The 27,999-nt window shown below is 35.8% G+C and overlaps 1 long non-coding RNA gene across 2 annotated transcripts; it reads right to left on the bottom strand.

Annotated features, from left to right (window-relative positions):
- Positions 1-202: 202 nt before the first annotated feature.
- On the bottom strand, positions 203-27,757 carry LOC125613207. Of its 2 annotated transcripts, none has more exons than XR_007343706.1 (2): positions 27,719-27,757; positions 203-3,865 (listed from the first exon to the last, which is right to left on the bottom strand). It is a non-coding gene; the product is annotated as an uncharacterized LOC125613207 (long non-coding RNA). The 2 variants fall into 2 exon arrangements; XR_007343707.1 differs by lacking the exon at positions 27,719-27,757 and adding an exon at positions 3,896-3,934.
- Between the last annotated feature and the right edge of the window lie 242 nt (positions 27,758-27,999).

A 27,999-nucleotide genomic window follows, 5' to 3' on the forward strand; every position in this document is an offset into this window, starting at 1 on the left:
CATATTCTTCAAGAAATGAGGGCCAGAGCTCAGATGAGCAGAACTGGTAGCATATTGTGGAAAAACAAAACATTTTGATGTTCTAACCCCAATAAGCTCAACTCCTTTATATTTGAAAGCCAATTGTTTTCATTGACAGGGTTAAAGCATTATACATGTTTCTTTGTTCATAGTGTTAATTTACTAAGAAAAACATTCTTTCATGGTAGTATCAATTATGCTTCAGTCCAATCCACACTTAAAATTTTTGTTTCCTACTAGTGGGATCTGAAATCATGATTTATTATGAAGCAATGTCAAATAAAAACTCAAACTAAAGTGTTTTATTATTAAATTCTAGGTGTTTGTTTTAACTGGGGTTTTGTCCACATAACCATGTAACAGCATAAACCCATATTCATTCTTAATGCAGTGAACATTTTTAAAAACTCTATAATTTAATTTTCTTCTGCCTCTTACCCTTTTCTTCACTCAGTGAATAGGTGAATTAAGTACTACATCCTCCTCACAATTTCCTCCCCTTCCAATGAACACAGGTTTGCCTATGCTCTGAAATAATTGCCTTCCTTCTTTTTACATGCATCAGTAAACTGAGCGACTGTGAATTGACATTGGTTAGAGAGGAGGTAAACTTCAGGTTCAGAAGTGTAAAAAAAAAAACAAATAAATGCAGCTGATTATGTAAGCTTTAAAAAGACATTCTTGGTGATATTGTTTTAGCAAGAATTGCTTTCCCAACCAAATCTATTATGAAGCAACATAACTTTCCAGACCAGGGAACATCCTCACTTACTGATCAAGGTCTGAACAACTTTGCTCCTAAAATCTGCAGCCTATGAATGGCCCTTTAGGTGCAGAAAGAAAAGTATCATTGGTATATATGAGTGTTGATCACCCAGGGCTTTTCTCTGTTTCAATGCGGATACTGTGGATGCATTCAATTGATTCTAGAGAAAATTCAGCTGCAGATCTAAATGTTTTCACTCTGAAAAAGTGAAGAAAGAAGAAATAACTAAAGACTGGCTTGTGCCCATTGTATTTTTACTAAAACCAAATGAAAGATATTTTTTAAAATCCTTCATTCATTTACTCTCTTTGACATTCATTTACTCTCTTTGAGTTTAACCCAGAGTAATAAATGTTAGAAGGAGACATGTTAGATGTTGAGGGGAATAAAACAAGAAGTCAGACCCATTCAGATCCAAGGCAGACCCATTCAGATCCAAGAATGACTAGACAGAAAATATGGACATCTGTAGATAAATTCTAGAAAAGACCTCAAGTTAAATGTGAAAAGGACTTATTTGGAAAGCTGCCAGAATTGAATCCTGGAACAGAAAAAAAGACAGATATTAATGGAAAAACTGAAAATTCTAGTAATGTGGCATTTGGTTAATGTATCAGTGTTAGTTCCTAAGTTCTGACAAATGTACCACAGCAGTGTAAGTAGGGAAAACAAACTGGGTGAACAGTATGCAGGAACTTTCTATAATCTCTTTGCAAGTTTTCTTCATATCCAAAATTATTACAAGTAAAATATATCTTCTAAATTATTCCAAATAAAGACTCCACTTAAAAAAATGCTCCAGGAGAAGGCTATGTGATCTCTTTTTGTGTTGATGCTCCAGAGCATCCTGTTTTGCAAAACTGATGCTGAGAGATCTATTAGATCCTTCAGTAAGTGATCTGGGAATCATCCAGGCCTTTCCATTTTGTTTGAAAATAAAATGCACAACCAGTCTTGTATGATGTGCATCATAAGACTGACAGTTGCAATGGGGCTGGTGAGAATTTGGGGTGTTTGTAAGTGCAGGCTTATTTCTTAGGAACTGGATACTGATGCCATCATCTTCCAGACATGCAGGAATGGTGGCTCTATGGAAACCCACCTGCTTGATTCCCAGCAGCAAGGTCATCTTTATGTCCTGCTTGAATTAAAATGAACTTGGAAAAGCTGCTGAGATTCCGAAGATACACTACCCTATACCGTGTATAAATTTCCCCACCACTAAAGAGAGAAGTGCTTTTTTTTGTACAAAGATATTTTCAAAGTGAGACTACTTAAGCAAACTGTCAAATATTGCTCTTCTTGTGGTAAAGAAACCTCCTCAATGTTATCTGTTTGTCATCCATATGTGAGAACTCCAGCCTCCAGACAAATCCTGTGCCATGTAGATGTTGGTAGATGATTACTGGCATGGGGTGATCTGAGGGAAGGGAAAGGCCAGCTTGTCCAGAAATACCATCCTGCTAAAGCTGAAAAGGCTTGCAGTTCCCATTACTCACTCCTTTTGGTTAGGATGGGTACTAGAAAGCATCTTTTAAAATGTTGCTTCAGTGGAGCAATGTGACAGCAAACAAACCATCAATGTCCCATCAATTCAGCAGAATTAAGAAGGACAAAGAACCTGAAATCATTTTTGATATGTGGGAGCTAGGAAAAGTAGAGACTGAAACTTAAGCTATTTCTGGCTGATTTGAGTCACCTTTCCATGGTTATTCCATCACTCCCTCATAGCTTTCTTTATATATTCCCACTAATCGTCCTCTGGGGATTTGGGATTTATAATAGAAATAGTTCTAGGTAAGAACTATCCTAGCAGCAAAATCCTGAAGGAAAAAAAAAAGTTTGAAGGTACAAAATTTGTAACTAGTAAAAGAAAGTTGTGTTGCCAAATGGAACTTCATGGATTGACCCAGGGTCTTGTATTTCTCTATCTTAGTCTGCTCAGGTTTTTATAACAAAGTATCATGATATAAAATGGGTGACCTAAAAACAACAGAAATTTATTTCTCACAGTTCTGTAAGCTGGAAACCCAAGGTCAAGTCATCAGCCAAATTGGAAACCAATGAGGATTTTCTGTCTGGTTCATAGACCGTAACTTCTTGCTTTACCTTTCCCACATGGTGAAAGGAGCAGATAAGCTCCCACAGGCTTCTTATACATGGCAATAATCCCATTCACAGGGGCTCCACCCTTGTGAAATAATCATTTCTCAAAGGCCTCACCTCCTAGCACCAGGAGATTGGTGGTTAGTATTTTGTGTGGAAGCGAGTATAACATCTAAACCTTGGCACCCTTTTGCTGATAAAGGATACCACATTTACTCAGAAGGGATTTTTCTCTCTGGCTGAGACAATGGACAGTATACAAGGAAAACTGAAGTTTTAGTGTGAACCAAGGGGGATGTAGTTATTTTTCCTTGAGCAATCCTCATCCTCTGTCAGGAACTGCAGAACTTCAGCTACAAGAGAGATCTAAAAACTGGTTAATTACAATACTTATATGCCTAATTATAATTGAAGATGGCTCCTAATTATAAATTTCATTAGCATGAATTATTATTTCAAGTAGATAATGATCAACTATTGCTATAGAATAAGGTGCCTTTAAAGGTCAATTCACAAAAGTATTTTTTTCTTAAACAAAAGTGCCATAGAGACTATTATGCACTCATACTATTTAGGGTTCAACATGTTCCCATTGAAAACTATCACTTTCCCCCTGCAGTGAAACGACTTTAAAATTCCAATAACTTTCCCAAGGGCAGAATATTGATATTTACCTCTCTCAGAAAGACATGCCTCACCATGGGAGTGCTTACAAATGTTACCTAAATTAGCTATCTTCCTAATGAAGCTGACAGAGACAAAATTGATCATCCTGAACTGTTCCTATAAGTAGCAATGACAATTTTGATCTTGCCATAGTGTTTTTACACAGACTGACAGCCCTGCCTTCTAGAAATTCTAAAACACCAATAAATATTCAACCAGCAATCAAGGATCTTAAAAAAGGAGTAAGAATGAGTTTTAAATCTTGATAGGTATGGTAGTTATAAGGAAATATGTCCCCCCACCTCTCTCCCTCTCTCTCTCTCTCTCTCTCCACACACACACACACACACACACACACACACACACACACATATATATATATATATATATATATATATATATATATACACATTTATATATGGTCATGATGTGGTAGAATTAAGATTTTTGTGGCTCATTATTGTATCTATTATACTTCACAAAATGAAGCTAAAAAGAATATGAGTACAAGTGATACATAGAAAAAATAGAGTATTCCCCTAATAATTTGAATTTCAATATATCTATCTTATTTACAACATTTAAAAACTTCTGACATACATATTTCTTTAACTTCATATTATATAGATCAGTAAAAGGTGTGGCTGTAATAAGTTGATGATATAGAGATATGTGCTTTGCCATTCTGAGTTCCTCATTTATTAATTTTGCCTAAGTCTCTAAGATCCTATCTCTTTAGAACTCATGCATACATCTATTATATGTCTATTAGATTTTGAAATGTGTTGTCTGTCTTTCCAATTTACAATGACTAAATTTGTTGTCTGTCTTTCTTCTGTATTGACTATAAAAGAAAGAACTGTGGCCCATTTATTATTATATCTAGCACAAAGCCTGGGACATAGGAGATGCAGAATACTCTTTTAAAAATTGATTTTATAAGGGTATAAATTTATAGTGTAAAGTTCACCCATCTTTGGGGTACTGTATCAAGAATTTGACCACTGTTCCAGACATGTAACCACCATAAAGGAATTGGGCATTTTCATCACTCCAAAAAGTCCCCAAGTATCCTCGACAGTCAAACTCTTCCCTCAATGCATGACACTCATGACACTAGCAATCACTAATGTGCTTTCTGTCACTAGATTTTAACTTTTCTAGCATTTTATAAGTGGAATTCTAAATTATATTCTTTCCCTTAGACCAATGCATTTGAGATTTGTACTGAGTAACATTCTACTGCATGGATACACCAGTTAGTTCATCTATCTGTTCAATAGCTGGCAAACATTTGGAATGATTTTTTAAGCTACTATGAGTACACAGTCTATGTGGAATATGCATTAATTTTTCTGTCTTAATTTCCTAGGAGTATGGTAACTGGGTTGAATGATGTGCGTATACTTACAGTTATAAGAAACTGGCAACTGTTTTCTAAATTGTCTCTTATCTATTTGCATCCTTACTGATAAAGTGTGAGAATTCACATTGTCATTCAACAGTTTGAGGTGACACCTAGTTTTGATTTTACTTCTATTACTTCACATTTGGGATCAACTTTCTTTTCTCTAAGAAAGGGTAATGATGAACATTTTTCCCCTTCCTTGTTGATATGTCTTTATTGTTAAGAATCTGTCCAAATCCTCCTTGGCTCATTTTAAAAACTGGGCTATTGATTATCTTATTCAGTTGTAAATGTTCTTCATCTTGATAAAAGTCCTCACACAGATAAATGTTTTATGGATACTTTTATCTAGTTAGTTATTTGCAGTTTGGATTTTTAACTGTATATTTTAAAATTATTTTTAATTTTTTGAAATCTAATTTGCAAAAAGTTTTATGGTTCACACCTTTTCATAGCTACCATAGTGCTGCTTGTTTTCTATTTGCCTACATGTTCTTTTTTTTTTCAGATTTTACTCTTGTCCTGCCTTCTATTGGAATAGCAGAGTATCAGGTGTGATTTCACTTTGTTTTCACTCTTGACTTTATTAGCTACACCACGTGTATTTATTTGTAAGTTTTTGCTTCATAATTTGAAATTTATGTTTTACAAATACATTTTATAATGTATAGATAGAGTAGATGCAGAAGAGGATTTTCAGAGCTTTCTTCCTCTGACCACAGGCAGAACCTTTTAAGAGTGAAGCTGCCATAAACCTTCATAAAAGTTCATAAAACTTCACAGGTAGGAAGAAGATCAACCACTAGCACTGGGATGAGAAACTGCATAGACAGACATCACAAACTATCATTCCTTCCATTAATCTTTCCTACAGCCCACCTGTTTTCTCATGGAAGCCCTTTTCTCCCCTCTTCTATTTAGCTGGTATCTAAACCAGCTTCAGCTCTGCAGTGAGATGGCCTCTGAATGATCCTGCTCACACAAATACACAAACCTCATCCTTTCTCATTTTACCTATTGTCAGTTAACTGACATGCCCTTGACAACTGGACTTGAGCCGGAAGGGAGACACTTTCCTCCCAACTCTCTTAGTGATGAGACAATGAAGGTCAGGACTTCCCTACTCCTCCAGAGACATCCCCAGAGACCAGAGATCTCTGATACAGCTAGCAAAGATGAACTTTTTCTCCTGTACACTCCCAAATCTCTCTGCCTGGGGTTCAATTGAGCAAAGGGTAGTAAGAATCTCTCCTTATCTTTTCTAAAAGGGACTTCCAAATTTAGATCTATAGTAGCTTTTAGGCTATAACCAGTTGTTTGGGTATTGTGACTTCTATATTGCCACTCTGCTCTGTCACTGACTCTGGTGTTTCTGTTTTATGTTGTAATGTCTGAGAGTTGTTTTTCATAAGAAGAATTTATTGTAGCACAAAGATACAGACACTGTCAGTTTGTTATTTGGGCCAGACTTGCAGACCAGTGAGTTTGTTGTTCTCGCTATATCTGTTTAAAAATGATTTTCAAAATATTTTTGTAACTTTAAATTAGAGTTGTACAGGACAGGCATATGCTTGGACAAAGATTGCTGGTTTTTTATTGAGAGTGAGGGTGTTCTTTTTATGGTTTTCTGTCTGCCAGAGAGTAAAACTTGTTGGTTCTATATCTGGAGGTGACCAATCTTAGGTTAGGGGCTGCATACATTAGACATACAGACAGCACTTCCAATCAACCATCACCAGCTGACAGGGAATTTGTCTGTTATGAATAAGGCTCTCAGCCAATAAAGACTCATTCTTTCCCCACTGCCTCTGTAGTACTGACAATTCTCATTTCAGTGTCTCTTACTCAGTAGCCTGGATTAATGTGTCCACAATCAGCAGCATCTCACTTTTGTGGGAAACAATAGGAAAATACCCATGTGTCTTTCTTACTGCCTGTGGTGATCAGGGACCTTGCTGTGCTTTCTCCTCAGCAATCTTTGGATGTGGGGACTGTGTCTTCTGTGCCTTGTTTGGGGTTGTATTCTTGCACTCAAGGATAAGCTCATTGGTTTGAGTGACATTTAGAATGAATTATACTCTTAGAAACTAGGTTAGGGTTCTAGGATTCTTCTTTTGAAAGGTACCTCTTGAGCTGGAATTTCTATCTATCTATCTGTCTGTCTATATCTATCTATCTATCTATCTATCTATCTATCTATCTATCTATCTATCTCTCTTCTCTGTTCTATTGATTCTTATGGGAATTTCTCAGTTGCTTGGAACCTGACCTTCACAAACCCTACTGACTATTTGCTCTACCACTATAGGGATCTGCCCTCTTCCTTCACTGCTGACTTCAGGCCTTCTGCCTCCTATCAGAGGCTCTCAGGGGATTTGGGGCACTCAAAAGCAAAAACCTGATGTTGAAAAGGAAAAAAAGACTATCTGGAAACAGCCTGGATATATCATCAATGCCAATGGGCTTTGGGAACACCCCCATAGCAAGTAGATATGTCTTCAGTCCTTGGCTAAAAATTAGTTTACAGCCTCCATAAAATTCTAGCCAGGACCAAAGAAACTCTTAAAATTCTCCTCCATGGCACTGGAACTTTGCTCTCATATTGAACAGATACCAACTTGTCCTATATACCCAAATAATTTGGATAAAAATATAAATTTGGGAAAAGATGAAAGTGAACTATTACATATTTTGTATTACTTAATTTTTCTGAATCATGACTAAAATTTTAGAAAGAGAGCTTCAAGATTTCACTTTGCTTCTGTCTATATTTATGTATATGTGATGTTTTCCTATCTCTGGATGGTATTGCCAGATTAACTTATGAACTCCTTGAAGGAGCTCTATTCTAATTGGTACGGAGGAAAATGAGTTCTTATATAAAATAAATATTCCTAAAGCTCTCAGTAGTATGGAAACTAATCTGAAAGCTTTTAAGTTTCATGTGACTTGAGTTAATCCAAAGACTTAGACCAGTTAAATTAGACCAGTTTAATATTATTAGTTTAATAAAAACCACTGTGCCTCTTGTGTTATCAACAGTAAGTGTAATTTTTAAATTATTTTATTCTGTTTGTTAGTCAAATAAGCTAATTTTATATCACTATATGTTTAAGATTATAAAACTTATAAATTTAACTCTACTATAATTTAGTTATCTTAACAAATTGTTCTTAATAATTATTGTATTTTATGTCTGTCTAAAAATAATTTTCAAAATGTTTTTTGTAACTTGAAACTAGTTGTGCTAAATTAAATGAAGTAATAGCTTTTCAATAAATATTTAGATCATTTCTAATTAAGAGACTACAGAAACATTCATTATTGCTCACAAGTTTATTTACTTCTGACTTCTTTTTAAAATAATAATAATAATAATAATAATAATAATAATTATTATTATTATTATTTTATGTTTTAGAACTAGGGATTGAACTCAGGCTTTGAGCATGCTAGGTAAGCCCTCTACCACTGAGCTATATCTCCAGTCTTCTTATGTTCATATAATATAGAGAAGCTAAGGATATCTGAATCTATTAATAAACATACTCATTTTATCTTATTAAAAAGTTATACTATAAAGAAGAATATATCTCTAAATTTGTGAAAGGGTATAGTAATGAAACTTCTTGTCCAGCTGTAAGATGCTGGTATATGGCAGATAATTTGAATTATTTTATAGTTTTCTCTATAAAAGAACAGGTAGTAGAGGATACACACAAATGCACACCCATACAGACACACACATGTGTATATAAAACCAATATATGTAAATGAAACTACTAGAAATAATAAAAGGGAAAGGACTTGCCATGAAAAATATGAAAGGAATATATGAGGCATTTTTGGTAAGGAAAAGCAAGAGTAATTTTGCTCTAAAATAAAGTGGTTATTAACCAGAAAGAGGACAATTGTGTATAAAAACCTGAATGGATGTAGAATATTATACATGGAAAAGGAATTTTATATTTCTTCATTAAAATCACTTAATTTTTTTAAAAAAATGAAATTTCACATTAATAATACCTGAATATGAACCTAGATTTAGGGTAAATCTCTAGTAAAATGATGACTTTTTCTTCATGTATTGATCTGCTTTTAGTACAAGATATTCACCACTTGCATAATCAACCTCACTTTTGAAAGACATAATATGTTTTCTCTTTTGCAATCATGTTACCTCATAGAGTTATTTAAAAATCTTTCTTTGTTACTTTGATTGACTAAATCAATTATTGTTTCACAAGCACCTGTGATCAAATTTTCAAACCTTTTGACAGTTTGGACAACTTTTGATATTTTGCCTTCTCAAAGTTAAATCTTAAATAAACCCTCAAACTCACATTGAGTTTGGGATTTCCCAGAAGATCTGGGAAAAATCTCAAAATGTTTGTTCATTCACCTCGTAAAAAGATATTTTAAATTATTTGGATTATGTTGAATATAGTTAATAAAGACATATTGGTATTGATATGAAATATTTTAAGTAATAACTGGAATACTGTGACTAACAATATTATACCAAGATATATTTTGTATTTTTTTCTACAGTGAACTCCCATGAGATCTTCAACCATGCCATTTTAATACTTTTGTCATTCACACGTAGTAGTTGTTTTATTCAGATGCTTTCCTCAAAATTATTTCAAATCAGCTTCTCACCAGAGTGCTTTTCTTCAAAATAAAGAGGATCCATGAAAAAGAATCATGTAGGTACTCTGGGATCCAGGCTTCTGAGGGCATTGCTTAATAATTTTGCATTCACATCACTGAATTGATTCAGAATATTTAAAACTAAATAATATTTAAAACTAAAGCAGAGGGGTTCATTAATCTGTTAACTCAAGATGAAGCAGAACAGAAATTAATATCTTGATCTGTTTTGTGTTGCTATGACAGAATACTACAGACTGGGTAATTTAGAAAGAACAATTTTTTTTTTCTTTCCACAATTCTTGAGGCTGGGAAGTCCAAGATTAAGGGATCATCATTTGCCTTGGTGAGGGCCTTCTGTCTCTGTCCTCACATCCCTGTATGGCAGAAGATGAAGTGTAAGCTCTTTTATAAGGGCCTTTATCACATTAGTAAGGGAGAGGCCTCGTGGCCTAATCACTACTTAAGGCCCCACCTCTTTCTACTACCATGTTGGAAATATTTGAATTTTGGACGAGACCCATTCAAACAATAGCTGTTACATAAGACTAAGTAAACTGATGAAGGATGGTTCTCCTTTATAACTCTTGTTTGAAATATTGCTGATTCTATAATGTTCTATTTTCTGGATATAAGGAACTCCTTTCTGTCTTTTCTTAAGCTATCTTTAATTTGTAACATTTTAGTAGATTGTACTTTTGTAAACAGAAATGGCTATCTTTTCAAATAATATTCCTTTGGTTGTCTTTGATGATTATGGAAATAAATTATGTTTCAATGGAAAATTATTGCACACATTTATGGGTTATCAGATTCTAGGTATTTTTCATCTCTTTGTAAATTATATCCTGTCATTTTGAACATTCTATCAGTAATTAATGTTTCCAACTTTTCTCCCACCTTCCTGACTTGGTATCACAGAGAAATCAAACCTCACTACCCAGATCCTTAATGGAACTCTAGATTTTTTTCCTGCCTTTTCTACCCTAGGATTTAAAGACATTCTATGAGCTAAAGGTGGATGACTTGATTTAAGCTTCAAAGGATTAAGCCGCACAACCAACCATGTACAGCCAAGTTTTATACTTGAATCTTTGTTGAGCAGGCCACTAAGCAAGTTCATCAGAACATCTGAATCTTCCATGATTATTTCCTAGAAAATAATTGTGACTGTGACACAGATGTCTTTGCCATTGCCAAAGACATTCAAAGTACAAACTAAAAAATCTATCATTGGATTGCTGCTTTACCTTCAGGTGGTAGAGAAACATTTCAAACCTAGCATGTAAAACTCTTGCCTTCTGGACTCAGAAGGTTGGTATATAGTCTATTTCAACCATTAATCTTCCTTGTCTTCCTTTTAGTTTCCATAACAACATTAAAGCTGGGATGTGTCTTAGGGGTGGAACATTTGGGGAGCATGTGCCAAGACTTGGGTATAATTCCCAGCACCTACCCTCTCCCACTTAAAAAAAAAAAAAGTCCTGATTCTCTCATCATCCAACAAGTATTCTCTACTACCAACTTAGTTCTGAACCGTTGATATATTAATGAACAAAATGTGGTCACACCAAAAGATATGAACTTCAGTCTTACAAGTAAAAAAGATCTTTCCAGTGAAAGTGGCGATGGGGGCACCAAAAGAGACTCCTTCCTTGATAAAATTCCAGTCTATGTTCTTTAATCCCTCATTTCTATAAGTCCTCAACTTTAACCTATAAAATGACAAACACTAGCATAATTTCTTACATCTCAAACTTACTCCCCTGAGATGATCCCAGCTCTTCCTGAGAGAGTGCCACAGTCTGGCTGGGCACAATTAAGGAGCCACTTGTCAAAAGAAACGAACTTTATTTTTAGAACCACACACACCAAACAAAACAGCTCCTCAGGAAAAACCCTCAGAGCCCAACTGCCACCACCGGCTTCCCACAAGCCTCTCCACCTCCCCCCACTCCTCCTGCTCTTGAGGCCGATTGGCTGGGTCGTGTGGGCAGAGCCAAAAAAAGTCCCCCAATGAGCAGCTCCGTAGTCTGGAAAGGCGGGGAAACAGCCCAATGAGCATCACCGCAGAGGAGCCAATCAGCTAGAAGTTGCTGGGGCGGCTGTGAGCCAATCATGAGCTGGCAGTCTGAAAGTTTGCTGGGGCCCCTTCGGCTGTGGCTCTCAACAAGAGAGCTCAAGGCTGCCTGCAAAATTGACTGTTGGACCCAGCCAAAACCTGGTGACAGGAAGTTAGGCCTCTGAACTTCCTCTTAAAGAGCTTACTTTAGAAGGCTGACAATTATAAACCCTGTCTCTCACCTCCCATTTGAGGCTTAAATTTTCAATCACCCAGAATTTCTTTTTTGTGGACTTGTGTGTAAACAGTCTCTCAAATATAAAAACTGAGGAAATAGTTCACAGCTCTTTCTCCTAACTCCTGTGGGAAGTTAAAGAGCTACTGATGTTAGTTTTTTTTATAATTGCAGTTTTAAAATTTTTCTTTTAGCTATAGATAGACACAATACCTTTATTTTAGTGATTTTTATGTGGTACTGAGAATAGAACCCAGTGCCTCACACATGCTAGGCAATTGCTCTGCTACAGAGCTACAACCATAGGCCCCTGTTCTGATTTGAATGCCTTATCCAAAACTCATGTTGAAATTTAACTGTCATAGTAACAGAATTAAGTGCATTCCTTATAAAACAGTGAGTCTGATCCCATTTCTCTTTGTCTCTGTCTTTTGTCCTCTTTTGACCTTTCACTTACTGCCATAGGATGGATGACACAGCAAGAAGGGCCTCACCAGAGACTGAGCTCTCAATCTTGGACTTGTCAGACTCTAGAATTATAATCCAAATCGTTTCTATTCATTATAAATTACTTTGTCTTTGTTTAGAATAGCAGTAAAAACACCTCTAGCTTCAGAAGGTGGTCTTCTCTCACCTGCACTTCTATCTCTGGGAATGAAGCACAGCTATTTAACGGACTTGTTCTGAGGGCTGGGATATTAGTTCAATGGAATGTCGAGCATTGCATTTTCTGATTATTCACCTTTATTCTAATTAATATTCTTTCCTTTTGCAGAACTCCTACCTTGCAACTTATAACCTGAATCTTCTCTCCACAGCATTCAACCCTCAACCTAGCTCTTTGTGAAACTTCTACGGAAGTTTCAAATGGGAAAAATGAAAGGGCAATGTTTGAGATTCAGAGGATGCAAAAGGAAGACTTTTTGGAGGTTCTTTTACTTGATTAAAGGCACAGACTTCCAAGAATGACATTGCCATAAATTCCCTTTCCGAGGGAGTTTCACAGCCAAGGAGATCAACCACTAGTGCTGGGATGAGAAATTGCACAGAGAAACACTATCACAAACTATCATACCTTCCATTTGTCTTTCCTAAAAGTTTACTATTTTACCATGGAAGCTCTTTCCCATCCTTCTCTTTCTTCTATGAGTTGCTTTATAAACCCAATCTCAAGTGGTTCAGTGAGCCTCTTCATCCAAATGCTCCTGAATGCATGTGTAAATAAACTTTGTCTTTTCTCCTGTTAATATATTGTGATTTAATTTATAGGTCACTGATCACAAAACTAATGGAGATGATAGAGGGAAAGTTTTTTCTAAGTATAGTCTAATATTAAATAGTATTATTGTACTTCACAAGTATTATAAGAACTTTCAAACATTTTATTATTTTTCTTTCCTCTACTTTCTGCTATTATCATGCAATCTTCTCCTATGTGTCCCAAACCCTCTATAGTTTTTATTATGTTTGCTTAAACAGTCAATTAGTTTTAAAGATTTTTAAAGTGAGAAAGATATATTTTATATTTCTCAATTTGTTGTGAGCATTTTCCCTTTCTTTGAGTATACATTTTCATGAAAACTTCCTTTAAACTTTTATGCAAGACAAATCTGCTGGAAATGGACTTCCTCTGATTTTATTTTTCTAAAAGTGTTTATTTTACTTTTGTTTTTGAAGATATTTTCATTGAGTATAGAATTCTGGGGGGCAATTTTACCTTATTTTTTTATTTTTATTTTTTTTTGCATCATGCAGAAGTTGTTTATGTGCCTAGCAGCTATTTCTTTTGATTCTTTGGGATATTTAGTCACAAATTAGAACCACCATTTTATACAGTCCCTTTGATTTTAGAATTCCAAAAAACAAGAAAAAATGTTTTTCAAAAGCTAAATTAAACACTTTAAGAAACACATATATTAAATGTTTTAAAATTCATTTTTTTAAGTTTCTAGAAATATTCCATTACATGATAACACATGGCTTTGCTCTGGAGCTTGCAACATGCTTTGTTGGGTTAATTACCACATGGAAGAAGATTAATTTTTAATATTGGTGCTTTTAGCATGTTTTATTATTAAATTATTTATTTATTTTAATTTGTTATATATTACGGCAAAATGCAATTCATTTCATATTACACATATAGAGCACAATTTTTTAAGTCACTGGTTGTTACACAAAGTATTTTCACACCATTCGTGTCTTTATACATGTACGTAGGGTAATGATGCCTAACTCATTCCACTGCCTTTTCTACCCCATCCTCCTTCCTTTCCCCTCCCTCCCCTTTGTCCTATCTAAATTTCCCCCATTCCTCCCATGCTCCCCCTTCATCCCCATTATGAATTATCATCCTCATATCAAAGAAAACAGTTGGCCTTTGGTTTTTTGGGATTGGCTTACTTCATTTAGAATTTTATTCTCCAACTCCATCCATTTACCTGCAAATGTCATGACTTTATTCTCCTTTAATACTGAGTAATATTCCATCGTGTATATATACCGAAGTTTCCCTATTCATTTATCTATTGAAGGGCATCTGGGTTGGTTCCACAATTTAGCTATTGTGAATTGTGCTACTATAAACATTGATGTGGCTGTGTCCCTGTAGTTTGCTGTTTTTAAGCCCTTTGGGTATAAACTAGGGAGTAGGATAGCTGGGTCAAATGGTGGTTCCATTCCAAGTTTTCCAAGGAATCTCCATACTGCTTTCCAGATTGGCTGCACCAACTTGCAGTCCCACCAGCAGTGTATGAGTGTGCCTTTTTTTTTTTAACCTTAAAAATTTTAAGTATATTTTTCCATCATCTCTAGCTTTCATAGTTTCTTATAAGCAGTGTGCCATAATTCTTACCTTTTTAACTTTGTAGATAATGTCTTTTACCTTTGACTGATTTTAGTATTTATGTCTTTATTACAGGTTTTTGACAATTTATTAAGATGTGCTCTGAAGTGCTTTCTTTATGTTTATTCATAGTGTCTGTAGCATGTGTTGGCTATATGAGTTTGTTCATTTTTTTGTTTAATCTTCATTAAACATATCAAACATGTAATCTGCTATTATCTAACCCAGTATATTTTTTTGCTCAAATATTCTACTTATAATTTATAGAAATTTAATTTGTATATTTTTGCATCATTTATTTCTATTTTAATCATATTCATGTATTTCATTCTTCAGCATATTGAACATATTTATGATAGCTATTTTTATATCTGTTCATACTAAATGTATATATCTGTCAGAATTTATTATTTCTGAGTCAATTTATATTAATTGATTTTTCTGCTTGTTGGAACATTGGTAATTTTCTATAAGATTCCAAATATTGTGAATTGTGTGTTCTTGAGTACTGAGTTTTGTTTATTACTTTAAAATATGCTGTACTTTTTTCCTGGCATTCTGTTAAAGTATTGATGTCACTTTCATCATTTCAAGTTCTGTTTTTAAGGTGAGTTACAGTGAGGCTAGTGAGTCTTTGAATCTTAGGGTAATTTAACTCTATTCATAAAGTGATGTCATCTCAGGACCCTGCCTAAAGCCCTTGGTATTAAGGAGTCATTCTATTCTGTCTGGTGAGATTGCAAAAGATTCCCAGTCCATGAGAGTTTAAGACTTGTCTTACTGCTTTCCATGATTATTTCTGTTTTCTTACAGTGTTATTTTTTATGTCAAATGTTGAGGGGGAGCTGCCACCTCTACAGATCTCTGGAGATTTCTTTGTATATTATTCCCTCTGTAGTAATCTAATTCACAAATTCTAGGTGACTCCGATCTTCACAACTCTGACCTCATGCCACTAGGTATCTCCTTCTGTGCTGGCTCCTAAAACCTTAGTCTAGACAATAAGCTGAGGTGATGATCTTTGAGCTTAAAATATTTGTTTTCCTTTTTTTTTTTTTCAGGAGCCACAGTCTAGAACTGCCCATTGCAGTTGATCTGAAAACTATTGTATCCTATTCCCTCCCAAAACTAATTTACTAGTTATGTAAAGTGGGAAGGAAAATCTGGCCCCTATTATTCTGTCATGTCCCAAATCATTATTATTTGTGATATCTTAAATAAAGACTTTTTAAAATTATGGTATGTAATATGCAAATTATGTAAATTTAAAGGAAATGCTAAGATTTTCAACTCTATGAACAGGATTCAAGTATAATCTATCACAGAAAAAAATGGGAAGTTGAAATTATAATGGTTAATATAAATTATAATATTTTAGGCTCAACACAAATGTATGTAGAAGTGAGGTGGAGAGCTGTAATTCAATAGCAGTTTATGTAAAAATACCTCAGGAGTTTTAGTAATTCTACAAAAATTCAATGCATGGTGGCTTTATAAAAAAAATATATTCTAAAATATAGTCTTCCACAAAACTGTATTCATTGAAAAACGTGTCCAGATCAAAGGAGTTATGATTTTTCACCGTGCAATTTTTGTACTGTTTTGTTTAGAATTCACTTTTAAAAATAAACTCTATCACTTTAAAGTGAGGCATTAATAGGGACAAAACAGCCAAGGTTGCTACCTGTACATTAGAAGTAATACTCCACACCCAATTGACCAAGCCAGTAGCAGAAATGAGAACATAGAAACATTGTTCCCACCTAACAAATTGGGCTCTCCATGTTCCCACCACCTCTTTTAAATGAACCAGACATTTGCCTATGAATTTGAAGTGACCTACACTCTATTTATTCCCTTGTATATATACTGGTAGCTGCTACTGTCTTTCTTCCTGCCTGACATGACCTGCAGGTGGAAGACTGCCTCCCAATTCATGGTACCCTCTTGTCTCAGAAATTGGAAGTAAATATCTTTGACCTTATTTCCTGTTGTGGTGGTGTATTGAATTTGTACCTCCCATCTGAAAAACCAGGGACTATCCCAGGTCAAGTTTTCCTCAGGGCACCAAGGGGGATATAGAAGCTGGATGTCAGTGCCAGATGAATGATGGTCAGGCAAGGGCCACAAAAGCATCGGCCAGTAGAAACTAGTGCTTTTGTGAGGGACTCTGTTCAGAGGTCAGACAGCGATGCATCATATCATTCTCATGGTAAAAGAAATATCCTGTGAAAGGCACACTGGGACCCACCACACCAGTCCCACTCATTTCCCATTAAGGCCCTGTTTAGCTGTTGTGGTACTGGACTCCCAGTGTAACAGGAGACTCTCAAGACAGGTGTTGACAAATTCAGTGTTCCTAGAAGAAGAAAACCATAAGAGACTAATGTAGACTTTTTCCAGTCACTATATAGTGGTGCTGAAAGCATAGTTTTGTCACCATCTGTGTGGTCCATGTTCCATCTCTCCTCTGCAATACTAGGGTGTTCTTTTATTTTTCCCCATTCTGGTTTATTCACATTAGGGTTGTTAGAAAATTCTGATAATCCATTTGACCATAAAATGATATTGTTTGGAAATTACTGGTCAGAAGAAGGTGAGGAGACTAAGTAAGACAATGGTATAAATTGGATTTTATTTTTACTTTTAGTTTATAAAAACCCACCTCAAGCAAACATAGTAAAAATGGGAAGTGAAATCATGTATTGGATCCCTCAATTCTCTTAAGATGGTAATTCTCCCTAGATTATCTATAGCTTCAATTTAATCTCTATCAAAATCTCATCCAACTTTTTATTTCCAAAGTGCTGGGGATTGAAATAGGACCTTGGTCATGTGTAAGCAAAAGCTCTACCACTAAGCTATATTATCAGCCCACAGTTTTTTTTTTTTTTTTGGTAGATGTTGTACACGTGTGTGTGTGTGTGTGTGTGTGTGTTTATATATACATGCAAAATAAATGAATTTAAATTAATACATACCATAATAAAAATCAATTTAAGTGAATGATAGACCTAAATGTAAAAACTGGCATATTAGATTTTTAGAAGGAAACAAAAGAGAAAATTAAATCTTAGTAATCTTAGAATTATGAAAAGTAGCCCATTAAGTCTGAAGTTTTAATTCTTTGAACATAATAAATATTCAAGTATTTCAAATTATATATATTTATTGTTTAAGTATTTGTAGTTGCTCCACATGTGGGATGATGGAACAAAATGAGTTAAAAATAAACTTACTATACAACTCAAAAATTCTATTCCAAGTCCTCCCAAGAGAAATAAGATAAAAATACACAAAGATTTGTATATATTGTGGCATTATTCATAATACCCCCAAGTTGGGAACAATCAAAATGTTCATTACCTAGTGAAAGGATAAATAAATATACTATATTTATACAATTCTGTATGTAATTATGTAGCATATTCATATAATTGTATAAGATAAAAGCTGTAGTATATTCAGCAATTAAAAGGAACAAACTATTAATTTATGCATCAACATGAATGAATCTCAGAAACAGTATGCTAGGTGAAAAAACAAGACTCAAAGACCAGTATTGTATGAATATATATACTGGAGACAGGAATGGGAATTGACTGTCAACCAGTAGAAGCAATGATGGAAACAATTTAAATTGGTTTGTGTTGATGTTTCATAACTGTTATTGTTTGGATTCTTGACATCTCCCCTAAAATTTACATGTCAGGTAATGCAGGAATTGTTAGAGTTGAAATGAGAGCTGTAACCTCATCAATCAGTGGATTAACCCATTTGATGGATTAACACTTTGAATGTACAACTGGGTGGTGGGGAGGTGAGGTGTGGCTGGAAAAGGTAGGTTACTGGGGGCATGGCCATGGCCCCTCCCTCTCCTCTCTGCTGCCAAAAGCTGAGCACCTTTTCTCTGCAGTGCCTTCTGGCATACATTCTGCTTCACCTTGGGCGCAGAGCAGTGCAAGTCAACTTACCAAGGACTGAAATGCTGAAACTGTGATCCTGAAATGAGCGTTTCCTTCTCAAAGTTGTCAACTAACACAATGACCCTACTGACTTACTAAAAAGTCATTGAATTAACCTTACACGAACAGGTACAGTATGTATATTTTATGATATATAACTTGTGCCTCAGTAAATCTCTTGAAAGAAAGAATGAAAGGAAGGAGTCATCAAACCAAATGCAAGTGGAACATGGGTGTGGCTAGTTCTCTGAAACCACTGTAACCCCTAACTGCTTGCCATCATGAATCAATCTCTGCCTCTCAACTACACCTGTGTGTGTACACACACGTGTGCACCTATATCACTTTCTCTTCATGCCAGGAAACATGGACATGGCTTACATTTAATAACATCCTTACTGGAGAGGGCCGAAACTAATTCTTTTTTGCAGTTAAAGATTATCCAGGGAAGAACACTAATTTGTTTGGTTGAATCCCAATTCTCCTCTGCATCAATCAATAATCAATAGTAAGTAGAGTGGTCGTGACCCTCTATTTATGGCAACTTTTATCTTAAAAAGGTGCTGAAAATTATTTTAAGCAGGTGATATATTGACTTTGATGCTATTGCAAAATAGTAAATAGAGGGTCACGACCTCTCTACTATACTGTGTGTGTGTGTATGTGTGTGTGTGTGAGAGAGAGAGAGAGAGAGACAGCAGAGAGGCAGAGATACATAATTGTAAAATTTTCCTCTATGTATTTTATCTATTTAGTCTTGATCCTTAGGATATTTCTGAGGTGGATACCAATATTTCTATTTGATAAGTAGGAAGATCAACTTTTAGTTGCTAAAATATATCCTGAAGGTCGTATGATTGAAGTGTTCATGCCACAATTTGAACTTGATCTGTCAGGCTGCACAGCCTTTTGTTCTTTCCCTAAAACATAATTCTTCTTTTGTTATTTCCCTCTCCTAAGTGTTTTATTACACCACTCCTATTTCAGAGTGTCGGATTGCCTCTAATTTTTCTGTTTTCTAAATAAAACATTTTCTAAGCCCATCCTAAACATACAGTTGTCTCCCTCTCAGATCTCGGGCTGTCATTTTCCTAGTTCACGTTGGCTCCTTTCTGCTGCACGCCACCAGTTCTCTGCTTTTCTTCAGGCGCCCTAATGTCTAATTTTCAACAGTTTCCCTCCAAATGAAAATCACTATTGGTATGGTAAGCATTTGGAGTTTTATTATTGATTTATGCCTTGGGTGAAGAGGTTAATTAAATGTGAATTTTAAGCCGACAACATGATTAGGAGAGTGAAGCAACTGGAATTCATGAATACTTCCAAAGCCATTAAAACTATTTAAAATGAACAATGACTGAAGGTGGGAAAATGGAGGTGGGGGTGGGCAGAGAGACCAGCCCTCTCTTATTTGTTACTGGATTAATGAAATTCTGAAGAATAACAGAATCTTTCCAAGGCATTCAAGTCCAGCTGGGTTTTTTATTTTGCATTTGTATTGACATTAGCATGGAATATAATACATTCTTAATAAACCACTCTTCCATACTCTCTTTGTTTCTTCTATTTCAAATCACATCTCAGCACCCTGAGCTTACCCACACCAACTGATCAAATTAGAAGATTAGGGGGTGGATTCGTGGGTTACCAACACTTAAAGAGTCCTTGGGATGACTTTCTAAAACTTGAGATGTTGGCATAGACTGGACACTTTCATTCCTCCTATTTTTCAGGAAAACTTTCTGAAGGTCATATCTGAAACATCCAAATTTATGGCAACTTTTATCTTAAAAAGGTACTGAAAATGATTTTAAGCAGGTGATGTATTGACTTTGATGCTATTGCAAAACTATATCTTAAAGACTATAATATTTATTGCATTTTAATTTGTAATGGGCATAGCAGTGTTCACTATGCAGTGAGATGAATAGGTCAGCAACTATAATGCATGATGCAGCATGCTAACTGGGGTAGTAGCCCTTCAGAATCAATCTTAGAACACTAAAGAATGCTATTGCCATTGTGATTCTGTCCACACAAATATCTATTGTGCAGAGATAACAGAAAATACAGGGACATGTATACTGAGCCAGAACCGAAGACTCAGCAAAATGGAAGTTAAAAATCAGTTTACAATCAGATATTTCAGATTAAAAGGATTAAAAACCGTGACAAAATGTTAAACTGATGCCTAGATAAGCCTGAGGAAGGAAAGACTGTTAGAGATTGTGAAACTGTACATTAAAATGCAGGGAAGAGTTCCCTCACTTCGCACATACAGAACTATCACACGACCCTTGGCTCTGGACAGCGTGGCACAAATTTGTGCCTTCAAAGCTCTGGTGATCAAGGCCTAAGGCAGTAACTTCTGGGCCAAGGCTGCCTACTTTTGAGGAGGATAGGATTCATGGAATCTGGGAATTGTTCTACTGTCTGGAGAGGCTGGCTAATGGAACCTAGTGTTTCTCAGGATAACCAGAATGATAGCAAGACTTTAACTCCCCTGTATGATTCCCTCTCCACTCCAGTGGACTCTGCTGTACCCTCAGTAAGTCTCACATGTGCTTATATTACAGTTCTGGTCACTGCCTCAGTCATTCACTCTATTTGGCTCCAGATAGCCAGTCTGGCCTTTACACATGAACCTCAGTGTGCTCCTTCTGCAGGTCTGAGGTAGCATATATTATCTTAGAGAAGGATCTCAGCCTCAGCACTAATGACATTTTGGGGCAGACATTTCTTTTGTTTGACGATGCTGCTCTGCATATTACAGAATGTTTGACATCATCCCTTGCCTTTACTCCCTAGATCCCTGAATCCCAAATTATATTAATTTAAAAAATTGTCTTCACATTTCATCCAGGGAAAGATTATCCCTGGATGAGAACCATTACTTTAGAGGTTGCTACCTTAATGTGCTAGCCTTGGAGACAAAATTCAGCTTAGCTCAACCTAGATTGTATACTTATCAAGATAGTAAGGAACATTTGAAGATTTAAGATGCTAATGCAGAAAACACAGTCACCACTAGAAGTGGCTGTTTTCAGGATACATCAGCGTGTCACAGGAGGCAGAGTCCTGATGTGGCTGCAGAGTAACTTCCCTGCTTTGCTATGGAGCTTTTTACCACCCAGAACTATGCTCAAGCTTCTCTGTATTTCTAGCAAACCAGGCACATCCCAAAGCATCCTGCCCTTCACAAGTTTGAACATGGATACATTCTATCCACTCTCTCCTCACCAGTAGCAGAATCTCTCTTGGGTGTACTTTCCCTAGTTGCCCCTCACTGACTTAAAAAGTGAAAGTTACAGTAAGAACTTTGAATTCTTGCTTTCTGGACCGTAAATTAAGGAGCTGCTACCAAATTTGGTGAAGGAATGGCCATAGAAGAATCCCCAAGACGGGGTGAATTGACTTGACAGAATCAGGATTTGTGAGGAAGAGACTTGGATGGAATTGTGAGTTAGGGTTGGGGTGCACAGAGACTACCATCTATGGAGGAATTAACCTATGCCCCTAAAAGGAATAGTGCAGGAGCTCTGGATGGAGCCACAGGAGGCAGATTTCACCTTGATGAAAGAAAGGGGGAGTCTAGTGTTGAAAGCTACTCAAGATGCAAGGAATGGCAGTAGGCTTCAAAAGCCTTTGGATAGTTAACCAGAAGCCATAAAATATGGCAAAGGAAAAATCCTGTGTGGCACTGGTGGTTGGTGAAGATGGATCTTTAACTGTGATTTTGCGGACACCAGAAGGTAGTAAGAGCGTCTTAAATTCAAGCAGAAGAACTTGCTCCCAGGGAAATGACCCCTACACTCTTTGGCTCACTTGGATAGCAAATACTACTTTAAAAACATTCAGACCCATTAATGAAAGTCAGGAGAGCAATTCCTTTGCCTGATTGTGGTGCATGTGTGTGCTTGTGTATTTGCACACATATGAATTCATTCATAAGGAACAACTAACCATTTTGGAATCACCATTACTTTTAAAATTTTTTATTAAAATAAGTATAGTATGAGTGTAAAACTAATAAAATTGCTAAAATCCACGGTTATGTACAAATTTGGATGTGTCTCTCATTGTCTCTATAGTCCAAGGACAGCCTTCCTTCGAAATAAGATCAGTGGCAGCTTCTGCCTCCGGCTGCCTGCAGAGCAGAGGTCAGGGCCCAGGCAGCATGCTTGGTGTCCACATCAAGCACGTGTGATTTCTAAGTCCATAGAAGGCTGTGAAGATGAAGGATTTAGGTAGAGAAGAAAGAGGGATGAAGGAGGGATGACTGTAAGAGGTAAAGGAAAACACAGCAGGAACTGAATTCATACTTGCTTTGATTCTTGTCTACGTTAATGTACAGAGAGGTGGAAGCATTTTTTACATTCTTTTTTCAATTGTTCTTCTAGGCCCACCACTGGCTACTTTCTCCTCATCTCTAGGCCCAAAGATGAACTTGGCCATCTTGAAAAATCTTTACAACAATGCACAGTGGAAATCAGCAATAAAATGTCACTCTTTCTCCTTGCCCTAAGCATAGTATGTGTGGGTGGTTCAACAGCAGAGTGACCTGGACCTGGGCCATTTCTGTCCTTAATTGTTTTCTGGTGAGGAGTGGGGAAAAACAAGTTTTTGGTTTTGTTGATTTTCCAGCCTCTAGAATATTTATTAAAAGGTTAGATTTAGAAAGAGCAAGTCTCCCAGAATACCAGCCTCTAAAATAACTGGAGACAAGAGCAGATAGAAACTTCCCATGACAGATTAAAACTTCCCATTCCAGAAATTTTGGAACATTGAGAGGGAAAACTCAGAGGCAAAATTGCTTTTTGTGTTCTTCTTTTTATCTACACTACATCTAGGAACTCTTTATATTTTCCCACTGAATTTACAGCACTAAATAAAATCTTGTGTATATACATAACTGAGGTAGTTAGCCCAGTTGAAAAACTCAGGACAGGCTAAAGTATCCACTTCATTGCCTGAGTTATTGAATTATTTGTAAGATTTATGTATCAATCAGAAAGTCAGATAATTACTAAATATCCATATTTTCTTGGTCTATAAACATCAATACATTGGTTGAACTGCATTAAGTTGTACATTTTTTCCAATAATGTCACTGTTATGATTTGAATATGAGGTGCCCTCCCCTTTAAGTTCCTTTGTTAATGCAAAAATGATTAGATTATGAGAGCTATAACCTAATCAGTCCATCCCATCCTAATTTGAATGGACTGACTGGTAACTATAGGCAAGTGGGACATGGTTAGAGGAGGTAGGTCACTAGGGAGCTTCCCAGAAGGGTCCATTTTCCCTGAGGCCGCTCCCTATTTCAGCCATGAATGGAGAAGTGCTCCTCCACCACATCCTCCTCTAATTCTTGGAATTACTTTTAATGACAGTACATGTCTTCCATGAAAAAAATATTCATGACATATTCTAAAGTACCTTCTAAGCATTTGAGCACCTCCTAAGTTACAGTCACTATGGTGGGGAGGCGGGAAATGAAAACAAATAAATGAGGGATGCAATTAAATCTAGTTTAGAGAATGGGGTGTCTGTACATCTGTCTCAACCAGAGATAGTACAGTTATATACATGCCCTTGGATGGGCAGTTTTCAACATATCATGTGTGAAAGAATCAATGATTAATTTGAAATTAAATTGGGCCTACTGGATAATTTTGGCTTTATTTTAAATATTTTCCTTGAAAACTTATTTCAATATAACTTTTAAAATTTACTTGTGTAAAACCTTAATACACATTATTGTACACATAAAATGAACTCTACCATTTTACTTGCTGCTAAGCCAGTCTTAATTTTTGGTTATAACTAAGTCTTATGATGTATTTTAATATTAGAAATAAATACATGTGTTCTTGGGGCACATTTCATCTACACTATGGGGCCCAAGCAGCTTAAACAGCATTAAATTAAAAAATGGATTCTATCATTTACTAGTTGTATAAACTTGGACATTTTACTTACCCTCCCAACCCTCAATCTTCGTCATCTGTAAAAATGAGATATTAAGTAACTTTTAGAGTTTAAATTAAACTAAAGGAGATAAATTATGCAAATTACTTAACACAGGTTGAAGCATTAATACCCCAATGAATGTTTGCACATTTCCCTACTTAAGATCAAAAAGCATTTCTAAAAATGTGCCAGTGTATTTCTATAAAAATTGAAGGTTGTTGGAAGAAGTTCATCTTATCCATTCATTACAGCAGAACCAGTTGTCCCTCTAGCTGAAATCACAGTATTTTAAAGTTAGTGTATGCAGCTGAAAGTAATAAAACTGTATTTGCTTTAAAACACAATTTGGGCTTACATTTTTCACACATTTTATTTTTGCCTCTACAAATCCAGTATTTTCTGTGTAATTTCAAATAGTTTGTAGCTATTATATTTTACTATATGCTTTCTCTATTACTGATATTCCAAATTGAGGAGAATTTCCCAAAATTAGAATGGAAACTCTATGAGGTCTTCTGTTTGTTTGGACAGTATCATATTCATGAGTCTCTACATGAATCAAGGCAGTATGACAATTCTGGCAGTGGCTGTCAGTGCAGAAATAAAAGGCTGAACTGAGCTCTCTGGTTTAAAATGTATATCCGAGTTGTCTGGGTTGTTAGATTTAATTTGTTTGACTTTGAAATGGAGTTGGACAGAATTTGATAGACAACTACTAACCCAAGCCTGGAACTCAATTCACCTCTGAAATGAGAAAGGTCCCATCTCCTTTCTTTTCCCACCCTTACCCCTTCTTCCTCAACCTTATTTCTCCACGTGGTCTAAGGACCAATCACCCAGTAGACAGATCATGCATTGAGAATGTGTACAGGGTGAGTTGACTCAGGAGAAATGGCCCCCCTCTCCATTGGAGGGGCAGCTTCCGTTCCATTTCAAGCTGGACTTGAAATCAATATATCATTATAAACACATATGGTGCAGGCAGAGACAGGAAGTGGATACATACCCAGGATAAAGTACTTTGGAAACATTAGTTACTTTGAAATGTGCTGTATGCTGAGGAGGCATGAGCATTTCACAGTGGATTTTTTTTCTTTCTTTTTTTTTCTTTTTGCCTCAATCAATGTCCTTTCTTTTACTCTCTTGAAGCAGTTTTATAGACAAGCCTGGTCACATGCTTGGGAAAATTTCGAATTTCAGTAATATTTTCTTACTGCTTGTCTAGCTCCCAGCCTTTAATTGCCACTTTTAACTGCAACCCATGTCACTTGCCTGGGGGAGAAAGATTCCTGGTAAATTAAAACAAAAAGAAAATGAAAAAGAAAATAAATATGTGCTTTATTGCCTCCTACAAGTAATGGGTTTTTTTTTGTTTTTCAGTTTTTATGATAATAAAATTCCTATTATTTTCTCAAAAATTGCAATGTTAGACACTTCTCAGAGGAGGACATACAGTCAATCAACAAGTACATGAAAAAATGCTCAACATCTCTAGCTGTCCGAGAAATGCAAATCAAAACCACTCTAAGATACCATCTCACTCCAGTAAGATTGGCAGCCATTAGGAAGTCAAACAACAACAAGTGCTGGCGAGNTTTCTTGAATATCCTCTATTAGAAGATTATGTAAATGAAAGAGCATGCAAACTAGTTTAAGTGTGTGGATGGCACTAGGCCAAAGAGTACCTTTACTGCAATGTGTGAAATGTAGCAGGGAAATGAGATGTGCAAAGAGTTAAACACAAGGTAGAATACCAATGTCTCACCAGAAAGGAATAGAATACTGTGAGCATTCATATATAAACAAAAGAAAATCAAGTTAGGGAAGATTATGAATTGCTCCATAAAATGAAGATAAAGAGAATCTGGATATACCCAAAAGGGAGAAAATAATGTAAATAAGTCAGAGAGAAAAGGCCCTGGCAGGAAGGGGAATGATTGGTTTGTTTAGGGAAGGAATATAAACAGAAGTAACTGAAGGTAAAATTAAAAATGAATATCAGATTAACACATGTTGAAATCAGGTTAAAATTTTACATGGTAATAAAGAACAATTTTAAAGTTTTTTTTTCTTTTGTTTCATTTTTAGCACAAAAATAACCTATGTGAGGATAAAAAAGAAAATTGAAGACAATGTTAGCCTCAAAAAGACTATTAAATCAATCCAGGTGAAAAGTAAAGAGGTTTTGAATAAGGTACCACGGGAGAAACAAAAAGGAAAGAACAAATAAGACATGTTATAATTAAAACTGTAGAGGCAGCACAGACCAGCTTTTAGAGAGATGAAGGTCAAAAGTGAAAGGAGCTCTACGCTATAAGACAGAGTAGCACAAAGGGAAAAGAGAGGAGAATGCAAAGGAAAACTAGTTTAAATGCTCATTCATTTACACAATCCTCCAATAGAGGTTACACAGTCTCTTCTTGGATCATTCAAGTATATTAACATGCTTTCAAGCAAAAGGGCATCGACTGTGATGTCTGATTGCCTCAGTATGAAAACTGACCATATGTTGGAACAAAGGATGAGCATGGTCCCCACAGCAAGCTTTGATAAAGGTCAAAGGCTCTCCTGTGTTTTCATGTTCATGGCAATAATCAGGTCTTAGCTTTTAGGCTTTAAAAGAACTGGATGTTTTATAAACCATATTTAAAAGCTGGATATTTTATAAATCATATTCACTCAAGGACTGTGCACAAGTTCTGTATTGAATGCTAGGCTCTGCCTCCAAGAATCTCTTTGACCCTTGGGATAGGAGACCATCTTTCTCTCATTCTTTCTCACTCCCTGCTCAGTCCATAATCCTTTTGAAACTTGATTTCTACCTTAAACACTCAGCTGAAACACCAGTCACAGGTAAGTCAATATAGCCACCACATTGAATTATTTCTATTTGGTTCTCATTTATTTTGCTACATTCTCGGATATTTGAATGACAGATTCTTGGTTTCAGATCTACTTCTTCTCTTAGTCACTACCTCTCTCCAATCACTTTCAGTGCAAGCAGAGAGACAGACAGACAGACACACACACACACACACACACACACACACACACACACTTTTTTTTTTTGCGGGGGATACTCTTTCACTGGCTCTGCAACACATTAGTAGCTTTTCTGATAACTCCTTTAGTTTCCAAATTCCTCTCTCCCTTGTCCTTTCTTTATAATCTTTTTAGTACAGGTATTTGCTAAGGCATTTTCCAGGGCCTTTTTAAAAAATTAATTAATTAATTTTTTACATTTGAATCAGATGGGATATAATTTCTCATGTTTCTGAGTGTACAGATTGCAGAATTAC

The sequence above is a fragment of the Marmota marmota genome, unplaced genomic scaffold (assembly GCF_001458135.2).
Source record: "Marmota marmota marmota unplaced genomic scaffold, marMar, whole genome shotgun sequence".
Classification (NCBI taxonomy): Eukaryota; Metazoa; Chordata; class Mammalia; order Rodentia; family Sciuridae; genus Marmota; species Marmota marmota.